The sequence below is a fragment of the Salmo salar genome, chromosome ssa03 (genome assembly GCF_905237065.1).
Source record: "Salmo salar chromosome ssa03, Ssal_v3.1, whole genome shotgun sequence".
Taxonomy (NCBI): domain Eukaryota; kingdom Metazoa; phylum Chordata; class Actinopteri; order Salmoniformes; family Salmonidae; genus Salmo; species Salmo salar.
Window position 1 is genome coordinate 7,881,471 of NC_059444.1, and position 14,297 is coordinate 7,895,767.

Consider the following 14,297-nt stretch of genomic DNA (forward strand, 5'->3'; position numbering starts at 1 on the left):
CCTTCATGGTTGTAGCTATGCTACTACTACAAGTATTTTGCCTTGTTTTTTAATTTTTTATTCACCGCACATGTAGGCTGCGAGGTGAAGGGAGCTCATTTGAATTTGAACCCAAGCCAGGGGGAATTTGATGGGCAGAGACATCCAAACACACTAATGCAGTGTGATAGGTGAGCTCCCAGCAAGATGGGATATGAAGTGGCGTATAAATAACTCATGAGCTCACAGACGCCCAGAGTCTCTCCTATCTTGACATGCACCGGAGCCAACATCTAATACATATTCCCACATATATTCAGACCACGTATTTGAACAAACAGAAAACCATTACGCTGCGTTAGTAGTGCTAATTCACATTCAGTGAGTTTTTTTTACATAAGTCTGCATTTCTAGATACATTGGTGTCAACTTCTTGTATTGTACGTTCTCTGGCTACATATTGTCTACACGTGATTCTCTGTGGTTGTCTGGCTACTCCTTGTCTCCATGTGATCTCTGTGTGGTTGTCTGGCTACTTGTTGTCTCCATGTGATCTCTGTGTGGGTGTCTGGCTACTCATTGTCTCCATGTGATCTCTGTGTGGTTGTCTGGCTACTCCTTGTCTCCATGTGATCTCTGTGTGGTTGTCTGGCTACTCCTTGTCTCCATGTGATCTCTGTGTGGTTGTCTGGCTACTCCTTGTCTCCACGTGATCCTCTGTGTGGTAGTCTGGCTACTCCTTGTCTCCACGGGATCTCTGTGTGGTTGTCTGGCTACTCATTGTCTCCATGTGATCTCTGTGTGGCTGTCTGGCTACACATTGTCTCCATGTGATCCTCTGTGTGGTAGTCTGGCTACTCCTTGTCTCCACGGGATCTCTGTGTGGTTGTCTGGCTACTCATTGTCTCCATGTGATCTCTGTGTGGCTGTCTGGCTACTCGTTGTCTCCACGTGATCCTCTGTGTGGTAGTCTGGCTACTCCTTGTCTCCACGGGATCTCTGTGTGGTTGTCTGGCTACTCATTGTCTCCATGTGATCTCTGTGTGGCTGTCTGGCTACACATTGTCTCCATGTGATCCTCTGTGTGGTAGTCTGGCTACTCCTTGTCTCCACGGGATCTCTGTGTGGTTGTCTGGCTACTCATTGTCTCCATGTGATCTCTGTGTGGCTGTCTGGCTACTCATCTCTTCCCCTCCTCTCTCTTTCTAGGGCTTCCCCTGCTCTCTCTTTCTAGGGCTTCCCCTGCTCTCTCTTTCTAGGGCTTCCCCTCCTCTCTCTTTCTAGGGCTTCCCCTCCTCTCTCTTTCTAGGGCTTCCCTCCTCTCTCTTTCTAGGGCTTCCCCTCCTCTCTCTTTCTAGGGCTTCCCCTCGTCTCTCTTTCTAGGGCTTCCCCTCCTCTCTCTTTCTAGGACTTCCCCTCCTCTCTCTTTCTAGGGCGTCCCCACTCTCTGGCTAACAGTGGGAATCAAAGACTGAGCTCATAGATGTCAAATAAACCATGTGATTTGAAGAGAATGGGGTGTATAAGGGCATGAAATGGGAAGCCCTAGAAAGAGAGAGGAGGGGAAGAGACGGAAAGAGAGAGGAGAGGAAGAGACGGAAAGTAAAATAAAGAAGGACGAGAGAAGAAGAGGCAGTGATGAGAAAGATATAGAGCAAGGGACGAGGTGAGTGGGGTATGAGAAAACGCACAGGGACACACAGGAAAGAGAAAAATCTGTAAGAGGGAGGGACAGAGAGAATAGAAATAAGAGAAAAAATAAGAGAACAAGTCTGAAGGTGAGAAAGAAGGATGGCGAGAATAAAATAGAGTGTGTGTGTGTGTGAGAGAGAGAGAGACGAAGAGAGAGAGAATGACTCTAAAGGACGTGTCAATTTGTAGACAAACACCCCACTCCGCACTGGACAGACGACCACCCAGAGACCCTTACCAGACCATCACACCACCAAGGAGCCCCAGGCCCCCTCAATGCCACACCAGACCAAGCGCACCCCCAGGCCACCTCAATGCCACACCAGACCCAGCGCACCCCCAGGCCCCCTCAATGCCACACCAGACCCAGCGCACCCCCAGGCCCCCTCAATGCCACACCAGACCCAGCGCACCCCCAGGCCCCCTCAATGCCACACCAGACCCAGCGCACCCCCAGGCCCCACCTACCACCACAGCATCACCACCTCCATCGGCACAGCCAGACTGGACCAGGCCCAGCTTACTACCCCACACCAGACCACCACTTCTACAAGACCAGAGAGGCAGCCCACCCGGCCCAGACCTGGCCTCCCTCCACTCCATGGAGCCCAAAAGCAGGACCAGCGCAGCTACGCAGAGGCCCTCAGAGGACAGGAGAACTCTGTAGGATTTTTTAAAAATACCTATAAAGATTGGGTTAAAACTAATTGAACGTGTCATTGAACCAAATGCACTTCATGGCAGGTGTTGGGTTCACTTGCAAAACAAGATTTCACCCAATGGGACAAACACCCCATTGAAACCCTGCATGCAAAGTTCTGTAAAGATTCCCCTACATACAGAGGAAAACTACAAAGAATGCATAGAGGGACAGAATTAGAGCTATATCCACGAATAATAAAAACTCAAAAAAGCACAATTACGTCTTTCTCTCATATCATTACCAAAAGCTGAGCAAAGAAAAGAGTCCCCTCATCCAGCTGGTCCAGGGGCAGAGTTCACAAACCCGTTCTACTAACACACTGAAGCCTCAGGACCCTCATCCAGCTGGTCCTGGGGCAGAGTTCACAAACCTGTTCTACTAACACACTGAAGCCTAACACACAGAACATTCAATCAATCAGAATAAACCAAATTACAACACAGTTAAACAAAACTATATTACCTATTGGGAAGCACAAGCGCAAAGCAAAATGCAGTGCTAGCTGGCCCTAAATCGACAGTACACCAATGGCAAACTATTTGGCCATGGTTACTGATCAAGACCTTAGAAAAACCTTGACAAAGTACAGGCTCAGTGAGCAGAGCCTTGCTGGGTAGATGTAGGAAAACCTGGCTCCGTGTAGAGGAAAGGCTGTGCAACCACTGCACCAAAGCAGAACCCGAGACAGAGCTGAATTTCCTGACAAAATGTCAAAAATATAAAACAATTAGAGAGTGTAATTTTCCCAAGGTTTCAAAGACCTCTCTGATGAGGATAGACTACCCGTCCTGTTGGGGGAGGACACAGAGAGCTGTGGGTTGGCAGCACACTATATTGCTGCCTGCCATAAGATGAGGGACAGTGTCTGACAGACCAATCAACCTGCACATGTCCTCTGCTGTATGATTATTGTTATTGTTGAACCTGTGGTTATTTTTACCCTTGCTTGTTGTTGTTATTGATTGACCAATTGACAATCTTGATTATTATAATAAGAGAGAGAGTGAGACAGAAAGAAAGAAAGAAAGAAAGAAAGAAAGAAAGAAAGAAAGAAAGAAAGAAAGAAAGAAAGAGAGAGAGAGAGAGAGACAAAGAAACAGAAAGAGAGAGAGGGAGATGGAGAGAGACAGAAAGAGAGAGAGAGGTGGGGGGAGAGTGGAAATAAGTCTGGAGAAGGACGGAAAGAAGGATGAGAAGAATTAAAGAAAGAGAGAGAAAAAGAGGGAGAATGGGATGACGATGGCCACAGGGCCACCAGCAGAGATCAGTAGCTTTTCATGCTTCATTAGATTTCAGACCATTATGAGGAATATTTGTCATACGCTCTCTACTCCTGGTTACTTTACAAGCCACCTGATAAAAATAAGTATCTGACTTCAACATGGAACTAATCCTGGTTGATATTCAGTTGGATAACTTAATAAGTAGGCTTTGATGTTACCAATGGCAACTGGGTGGACCCTCTGGCATTTACTGCATAGTTCAGAGATGGAAGGCTTTGACATGGGTCGTAGTCACACAATGTCAGGAAGGATATTATGGTTTCTCTAATGAAAGACGTCATTTCTTTAATAAATCCATGTCACAAAGGGACTGAGCTTTTCTGGTCATTGTGTGTGTGTGTGTGTGTGTGTGCCTGTGTGTGCGTGTGTGTGTGCCTGTGTGTGTGCGTGTGTGTGTGTGTGCCTGTGTGTGTGTGTGTGTGTGTGTGTGTGTGTGTGTGTGTGTGTGTGTGTGTGTGTGTGTGTGTGTGTGTGTGTGCCTGTGTGTGTGTGTGTGTGTGTGTGCCTGTGTGTGTACATGTGTGTGTGTACATGTGTGTGTGTACATGTGTGCGTGTACATGTGTGTCCCTTATAGAAAATAATAATCTTGTCTTTTCACATGTAAATGAATATGTTCACATGTGAAATGTCAAAAGACAACATTGCCACAAACTGCTACAGAAGTCAATGACCAGGAATCAAAACACAGCTCACGTTTGAATAATCTAACAGCCTATGTTACTGTCTCCCTGGATGTTTAGCAAATTCATCCACCAAATAAAACATCATGACATATCATTTGCTTCTGTCCCCATTGATCTATCTATATGATGTAGTGGGACATACTGTAGATGAAGAGACATCCTTTGTTCATAGACACATGTATGAGCAGCAATATAACATTTATAACAGTCATGACAGTTATTTATAATTGAATTTATTTTTCCCTCTGAGTAGGCTACCACTGCATATTAGAATTGGCATTGTTATAAGTCGCTCTGGATAAGAGCATTTGCTAAATGATTGAAATGTCAATGTAATGAGCATGTATTGTATAAGGGTGTTGTATAAGCTCACTACTAAACATTTCTAAGCAACAATGTTTAGTAGTGAGCTTATACAACACCTAGCTACCCCATGAAGATATTTGAAACTCTTGGTGTAATATTCCTACGAAAGAGATCTTAGGGACTGATGTTCCGTCACGTCTCAGAGGACATCTCAGAGACTGATGTTCCGTCACGTCTCAGCGGACATCTCAGAGACTGATGTTCCGTCACGTCTCAGAGGACATCTCAGAGACTGATGTTCCGTCACGTCTCAGAGGACATCTCAGAGACTGATGTTCCGTCACGTCTCAGGGGACATCTCAGAGACTGATGTTCCGTCACGTCTCAGAGGACATCTCAGAGACTGATGCTCCCACATCAGGAATTGAGTGTTTGACAGCTCGAAAATAAGTAGTAATCAAATCGTACTTTTTCTCAAATATATATGTATATTTTATGAAGATGAGGATTCTAAATGTATTCACACAGGGACAGGCAACCTTGGTGCGGTTTGGAGCCAAACAAAAATGTCACTTGATGGATCTGGAAAATTCTGAGCCATGCACGTGCGCGTCATGTATTCAGGTAAACAAAAGTACCATGTGATATTATCCTATGTAAACATCCTACAGTCCCATTTCCCCCCATAAGGCCCTATAGAGCCACATTTACACCCATAGAACCCCATAGAGCCACATTTCCCACAGTAAAGCCCCATTTCCCCTCCATAGAGCCCCATAGAACCACCTGGAGCTACATTTCCCCCTAAACAGCCCTATAGAGACCCATTTCCCTCCGTATAGCCCCATTTCCCACCATTGAGCCTCATAGAGCCCCAGCAAACCCTGACCTGTTCACTGGACGTGCTTGTTGCACCCTCGACAACTACTATGATTATTATTATTTGACCATGCTGGTCATTTATGAACATTTTAACATCTTGACCATGTTCTGTTATAATATCCACCCTGCACAGCCAGAAGAGGACTGGCCACCCCTCATAGCCTGGTTCCTCTCTAGGTTTCTTCCTAGGTTTTTGGCCTTTCTAGGGAGTTTTTCCTAGGGAGTTTTTCCTAGCCACCGTGCTTCTTTCACATGCTTTGCTTGCTGTTTGGGGTTTTAGGCTGGGTTTCTGTACAGCACTTTGAGATATCAGCTGATGTACGAAGGGCTATATAAAAATAAATTTGATTGATTGATTGATTTGATAGAGTCCCATTTCCCCCCTAGAGTCCCATTCCCCCCCAGAGTCCTATTTTCCCCCATAGAGCCCCATTTCCCCCATAGAGCCCCATAGACTCCCATTTCCCCCCATAGAGTCCCATTTCCACCCATAGAGCCCCATTTCCCCCATAGAATCCCATTTCCGCCCATAGAGTCCCATTCCCCCTAGTGTCCAAATTTTCCCCCCTACAGTCCCATTTCCCCCATATAGTCCCATTTCCCCCATATAGTCCCATTTCCCCCATATAGTCCCATTTCCACCCATAGAGTCCCATTTCCCCCACCCCCATAGAGCCCCATAGAGTCCCATTCCCCCCAGAGTCCAAATTGTCCCCCATAGAGTCTCATTTCCCCCATAGAGTCCCATTTCCCCCATAGAGTCCCACAGAGCCCCATAGAGTCCCATTCCCCCATAGAGTCCCATTTTCCCTCATAGAGCCCCATTTTCCCCATAGAGTCCCATTTTCCCCCATAGAGCCCCATTTTCCCCCCTACAGTCCCATTTCCCCCATATAGTCCCATTTCCCCCATATAGTCCCATTTCCACCCATAGAGTCCCATTTCCCCCCACCCCCATAGAGCCCCATAGAGTCCCATTCCCCCCAGAGTCCAAATTGTCCCCCATAGAGTCCCATTTCTCCCATAGAGTCCCATTTCCCCCCATAGAGTCCCACAGAGCCCCATAGAGTCCCATTCCCCCATAGAGTCCCATTTTCCCCCATAGAGCCCCATTTTCCCCATAGACTCCCATTTCCCCCATAGAGTCCCATTTCCACCCATAGAGCCCCATTTCCCCCATAGAATCCCATTTCCGCCCATAGAGTCCCATTCCCCCTAGTGTCCAAATTTTCCCCCTACAGTCCCATTTCCCCCATATAGTCCCATTTCCCCCCATATAGTCCCATTTCCACCCATAGAGTCCCATTTCCCCCACCCCCCATAGAGCCCCATAGAGTCCCATTCCCCCAGAGTCCAAATTGTCCCCCATAGAGTCTCATTTCCCCCATAGAGTCCCATTTCCCCCCATAGAGTCCCACAGAGCCCCATAGAGTCCCATTCCCCCATAGAGTCCCATTTTCCCTCATAGAGCCCCATTTTCCCCATAGAGTCCCATTTTCCCCCATAGAGCCCCATTTTCCCCCTACAGTCCCATTTCCCCCATGTAGTCCCATTTCCCCCCATATAGTCCCATTTCCACCCATAGAGTCCCATTTCCCCCACCCCCCATAGAGCCCCATAGAGTCCCATTCCCCCCATAGAGTCCCATTTCTCCCATAGAGTCCCATTTCCCCCCATAGAGTCCCATTTCCCCCCATAGAGTCCCACAGAGCCCCATAGAGTCCCATTCCCCCATAGAGTCCCATTTTCCCCCATAGAGCCCCATTTTCCCCATAGAGTCCCATTTTCCCCCATAGAGTCCAATTTCCCCCAGGAGAGCCCCATTGACATCCATGTTCCCCAATAAACCCACATAGAGCCCTACTGTCTCTGAGTTCAAGTGCATGTACAGTTGCACCTCCTCCTTTCCCATAGCTGTTCCCATAGTGACGGAAAAGAATAAGTGACAGAAAGAAAGAGAGAGAGGGTGGGAAAGAGTAACCAATGTTACTCACAACATTTCCTCTTTGAGTCGCTCTTACTTTTATTATGGGGGTCTTATTATGGGGGTTGGATTGAAGTTGGTTTGGGGCAACAGGGGCGAATTGCGTGAGGGTTTCAGGGGTCAGGGTTGTGGTGATTATGGAGCGAGAGGTAATCCATGTTCTGAGGACTAGATTTGGGTGTGGGGAACAGATACAGGGACGGACAGATAGCCCCTTTATCCAATGTGAAAGTGGTAGAGATGAAATGTGCAGACAGAGGCAAGTCACATAGAGGGCAAGTGTCTTCCTAATAACTGTGTGCAGTGTTCCTGAGTAATAGCCAGGAGAGTTCCATGTGTGGAAACCCTTAGATTGAGGTTGCTTTCAATCTCTCCCTTGTTCAGCAGTGTAGTGTGTTGGGTTAGATTGGACTACATTTCCCAGATGGCACCGCTTCTGGTGTAATTAATTCAGCTCATGTTGAGAATGTTTGAATATTTCTTTATTAAACCTTTATTTTACTAGGCAAGTCAGTTAAGAACAAATTCTTATTTACAATGACAGCCTAGGAACAGTGGGTTAACTGCCTTGTTCAGGGGTAGAACGACAACTCGGGGATTCAAACTAGCAACCTTTCGGTTACTGGCCCAACGCTCTAACCACTAGGATACCTGCCGCCCCTAAATATGGTAACAGACAGGGCTAGTAGGTCAATGTTACAGTGTGGTAACAAGCAGGGCTAGTAGGTCAATGTTACAGGTAGGTAACAGACAGGGCTATTAGGTCAATGTTACAGGGTGGTAACAAGCAGGGCTAGTAGGTCAATGTTACAGGGTGGTAGCAGACAGGGGTGGTAGGTCAATGTTACAGGGCTATTAGGTCAATGTTACAGGTTGGTAACAGACATGGGTGGTAGGTCAATGTTACAGGGTGGTAGCAGACAGGGCTATTAGGTCAATGTTACAGGGTGGTAGGTCAATGTTACAGGGCTATTAGGTCAATGTTACAGGTTGGTAAGAGACATGGGTGGGAGGTCAATGTTACAGGGTGGTAGCAGACAGGGCTATTAGGTCAATGTGGTAGCAGTTGTATTGCACCATACTCAAGCAAGTGGTGTCCATTTTTAAATATGAATTATGAAGTATGAAACCAATATGATTCCAGGTCCCAGTATGGCTAAACAGAAATCAGTACCATGGACAGCCTCATCATATTTAGCTTACGTTGATTGGACTAAATCGTTTTTGGTATCTTTTAGTTTTCACTGTATTAGACTAAGAATAGATGATTTGGTGATGTTGAAATGTTGATGTTGAAAATGGTGCTGGAATAGTGGAGGCAGCTCCTGTTTTCTTTGTGACTTGCGGTAACTCTCCGTGGTTCTAAATCAATAGTTGTTTAGTAGTACAAAAAACGTCAGAAACATGAACTTGCTTGACCATGCTGGAGGTAATGTAAATGGAAAAGATGGCGCCAGAGGGGAAAGCTGCTGTCTTATCGGCTCTTAACCAACCATGCTATTTGTTTGTTTTTTCACGTTGTTCGTAACTTGTTTCGTACATAATTTTGCTGCTACCGTCTCTTACGACTGAAAAGAGCTTCTGAACATCAGAACTGCGATAACTCACCTCAGATTAGACAAAGAGTTTTGAGTCGGACGGGAGAGATATACTACAGACACCCTGACCAGGCCCAGATCCCCGTCATTCGCTGGAGAAGATCAGGGTGCCTTGTGAGGATCAGGTGACGGGTGACTAAACTGCCTTTGCCTTCCATCCTGCTAGCTAACGTTCAATCGCTGGAAAATAAATGGGACGAACTGAAAGCACGGGACATTAAAAACTGTAATATCTTATGTTTCACTGAGTCGTGGCTGAACGACGACATTAAGAACATACAGCTGGCGGGTTATACACTATCGGCAGGATAGAACAGCAGCCTATGGTAAGACACGGGGCAGGGGCCTATGCATGTATGTAAACAACAGCTGGTGCACGATATCTAAGGAAGATTCAAAATTTTGCTCGCCTGAAATTGAATATCTCATGATAAGCTGTAGAGTTTTCATCTGTATTTTTTGTAGCTGTCTACATACCACCACAGACCGATGTTGTCACTAAAACCGCACTCAATGAGCTGTATACCGCCATAAGCAAACAGGAAAACGCTCCTCCAGAGGCGGCGCTCCTAGTGGCTGGGGACTTTAATGCAGGGAAACTTAAATCAGTTTTACCTCATTTCTATCAGCATGTTAAATGTGCAACCAGAGGGAAAACAATTCTAGACCACCTTTACTCCACACACAGAGCAAAGCTCTCCCTCGCCCTCCATTTGGAAAATCAGACCATAATTCTATCCTCCTAATTCCTGCTTTAAAGCAAAAATTACAGCAGGAAGCACCAGTGACTCAGTCTATTAAAAAGCGGTCAGATGAAGCAGATGCAAAACTACAGGACTGTTTTGCTAGCACAGACTGGAATATGTTCCGGGATTCTTCCGATGGCATTGAGGAGTACACCACATCAGTCACTGGCTTTATCAATAAGTGCATCGAGGACGTCGTCCCCACAGTGACCATATGTACATACCCCAACCAGAAGCCATGGATTACAGGCAACACCGAGCTAAAGGGTAGAGATGCCGCTTTCAAGGAGCGGGACTCTTAGCCGGAAGCTTATAAGAAACCCCGCTATGCCCTCCGACGAACCATCAAACAGGCGACGCGTCAATACAGGACTAAGATCAAATCGTACCACACCGGCTCTGATGTTCATCGGATGTGGCAGGGCTTGCAAACTATTTCAGACGAAACGCAGCCAAGAGCTATCCAGTGTCACTAGCCTACCAGATGAGCTAAATAACTTCTATGCTCGCTTCGAGGCAAGTAACACTGAAACATGCATGAGAGCATCAGCTGTTCCCGACGACTGCGTGATCACGCTCTCCGCAGCAGATGTGGGTAAGACCTTTAACAGGTCAACATTCACAAGACCGCAGGGTCAGACGGATTAACAGGACATGTACTCTGAGCATGCGCTGACCAACTGGCAAGTGTCTTCACTGACATTTTCAACCGCTCCCTGTCTGAGTCTCTAATATCAACATGTTTTAAGCAGACCACCATAGTCCCTGTGCCCAAGAACACTAAGGTAACCTGCCTAAATGACTACCGACCCGTAGCACTCATGCCTGTAGCCATGAAATGCTTTGAAAGGCTGGTCATGGTTCACATCAACACCATTATCCCAGAAACCCTAGACCCACTCCAATTTGCATACTGCACCAACAGATCCACCCCTGGACAAAAGGAACACCTATGTGAGAATGCTATTCATTGACTACAGGTCAGCGTTCAACACCATAGTTCCCTCAAAGCTCATCACTAAGCTAAGGACCCTGGGACTAAACACCTCCCTCTGCAACTGAAACCTGGACTTCCTGATGGGCCGCACCCAGGTGGTAAGGGTAGGTAACAACACATAAGCATTTCACTGTACGGTCTGCACCTGTTGAATTCGGCACATGTGACAAATAACATTTGATTTGATTTGATGTAACTGTTTGTTACATGCAATGTGCTTTGTGGACTTCTCCTGTTTTGTGATGAAACAAAGGTGTGGTTGAATGTATTCTGCCACTGTCTTCTTAACGTCTCGGCCTTAGGCTTATATATCACAGTGTCAAGGCATATGAACTAACAGGTTATAGAGCAAACAACACAATTATCACAACACATAGATTGTAATATGGCTTTTATTTCTGGATTGGCTTCCCGGTGATTTTACCAACTGGAAATTTGTCAATTTTTGTGGGAAGCCTGGCTTCACTTGTCATCCATCCACTGCGAGGGATTGATTCTGTAAAATGGAGTATGGCTCTGTGTTTATCCACTGTTGTTTGTGTGAGGCATACTCTCACTTCTGATGGATCTACAGTGCTCTCAAGGCCCACAGTGGGAACGTGATGGACACAACATTATTTTAGTTTAGTTCAGGGAGGGGAGGGGGGATAACCATAATGTGGTCTGAGACTCTTACACTCTTAGAATTGTATTTCATACCTTGAACCTAAAAGGGTTCTTCGGCTGTCTCAATAGAGCCAAGTAGAACCCCTTTGGGTTCCAGGTAAAACCCTTTCCACAGAGGGTTCTACATGGAGCGCAAAAGGGTTCTACCTGGAACCCAAAATGGTTATACCCTTTTTTTTCTAAGAGTGTAGTAACTTGTCCCAGTAAATGATCAAATCAGTTTTATGGAATTTTAAATTGAATCCATGTCTGATGTGAATACATTATAAACTCCAACTGTTCTATTCCAGTCTAAGTCTTACATTGAGATATACAGTGCCTTCGGAAAGTATTCAGACCCCTTGACCTTTTTCAAAAAAAAATTACGTTACAGCCTTATTCTAAAATTGATTTAAAATAAACAAATCTCAACAATCTACACACAATGCCCCATCATGACAAAGTGAAAACTGGTTCTTAGAAATGTTTGCTAGTTTATTAAAAATAACAAACTGAAATATCACATTTACATAATTATTCAGACCCTTTACTCAGTACTTTGTTGAAGCACCTTTTGCAGCGATTACAGCATTGAGTCTTCTTGGGCATGTTGCTACAAGCTTGGCACACCTGTATTTGGGGAGTTTCTCCCATTCCTCTCTGCAAATCCACTCAAGCTCTGTCAGGTTGGATGGGGAGAGTTGCTGCACAGCTATTTTCAGGTCTCTCCAGAGATGTTAGATCTGTCTGTCTTCAAGTCTGGGCTTTGGCTGGGCCACTCAAGGACATTCGGAGACTTGTCCCGAAGCCACTCCTGCGTTGTCTTGGCTGTGTGCTTAGGGTCATTCTCCTGTTGGAAGGTGAACCTTCGCACCTGTCTGAGGTCCTGTGCGCTCTGGAGTAGGTTTTCATCAAGGATCTCTCTGTACTTTGCTCCGTTCCAAGTAGAAACCTTTTGGGTTCCATGCAAAACCCTTTCCACAGAGGGTTCTACATGGAATGTGGTAGCATATTCAATACCACTGTATTGAATATACTACCACTGTATTGAATATACTACCACTGTATTGAATATACTACCACTGTATTGAATATACTACCACTGTATTGAATATAATACCACTGTATTGAATATAATACCACTGTATTGAATATAATACCACTGTATTGAATATAATACCACTGTATTGAATATACTACCACTGTATTGAATATACTACCACTGTATTGAATATACTACCACTGTATTGAATATAATACCACTGTATTGAATATAATACCACTGTATTGAATATAATACCACTGTATTGAATATACTACCACTGTATTGAATATAATACCACTGTATTGAATATACTACCACTGTATTGAATATACTACCACTGTATTGAATATACTACCACTGTATTGAATATAATACCACTGTATTGAATATAATACCACTGTATTGAATATACTACCACTGTATTGAATATACTACCACTGTATTGAATATACTACCACTGTATTGAATATAATACCACTGTATTGAATATACTACCACTGTATTGAATATACTACCACTGTATTGAATATACTACCACTGTATTGAATATACTACCACTGTATTGAATATAATACCACTGTATTGAATATAATACCACTGTATTGAATATACTACCACTGTATTGAATATACTACCACTGTATTGAATATACTACCACTGTATTGAATATACTACCACTGTATTGAATATAATACCACTGTATTGAATATACTACCACTGTATTGAATATACTACCACTGTATTGAATATACTACCACTGTATTGAATATAATACCACTGTATTGAATATAATACCACTGTATTGAATATACTACCACTGTATTGAATATACTACCACTGTATTGAATATACTACCACTGTATTGAATATACTACCACTGTATTGAATATACTACCACTGTATTGAATATAATACCACTGTATTGAATATACTACCACTGTATTGAATATACTACCACTGTATTGAATATACTACCACTGTATTGAATATAATACCACTGTATTGAATATACTACCACTGTATTGAATATACTACCACTGTATTGAATATACTACCACTGTATTGAATATACTACCACTGTATTGAATATACTACCACTGTATTGAATATACTACCACTGTATTGAATATACTACCACTGTATTGAATATACTACCACTGTATTGAATATACTACCACTGTATTGAATATACTACCACTGTATTGAATATACTACCACTGTATTGAATATACTACCACTGTATTGAATATAATACCACTGTATTGAATATACTACCACTGTATTGAATATACTACCACTGTATTGAATATACTACCACTGTATTGAATATACTACCACTGTATTGAATATAATACCACTGTATTGAATATACTACCACTGTATTGAATATACTACCACTGTATTGAATATAATACCACTGTATTGAATATACTACCACTGTATTGAATATACTACCACTGTATTGAATATACTACCACTGTATTGAATATACTACCACTGTATTGAATATATACCACTGTATTGAATATACTACCACTGTATTGAATATACTACCACTGTATTGAATATACTACCACTGTATTGAATATACTACCACTGTATTGAATATACTACCACTGTATTGAATATACTACCACTGTATTGAATATACTACCACTGTATTGAATATACTACCACTGTATTGAATATAATACCACTGTATTGAATATACTACCACTGTATTGAATATACTACCACTGTATTGAATATACT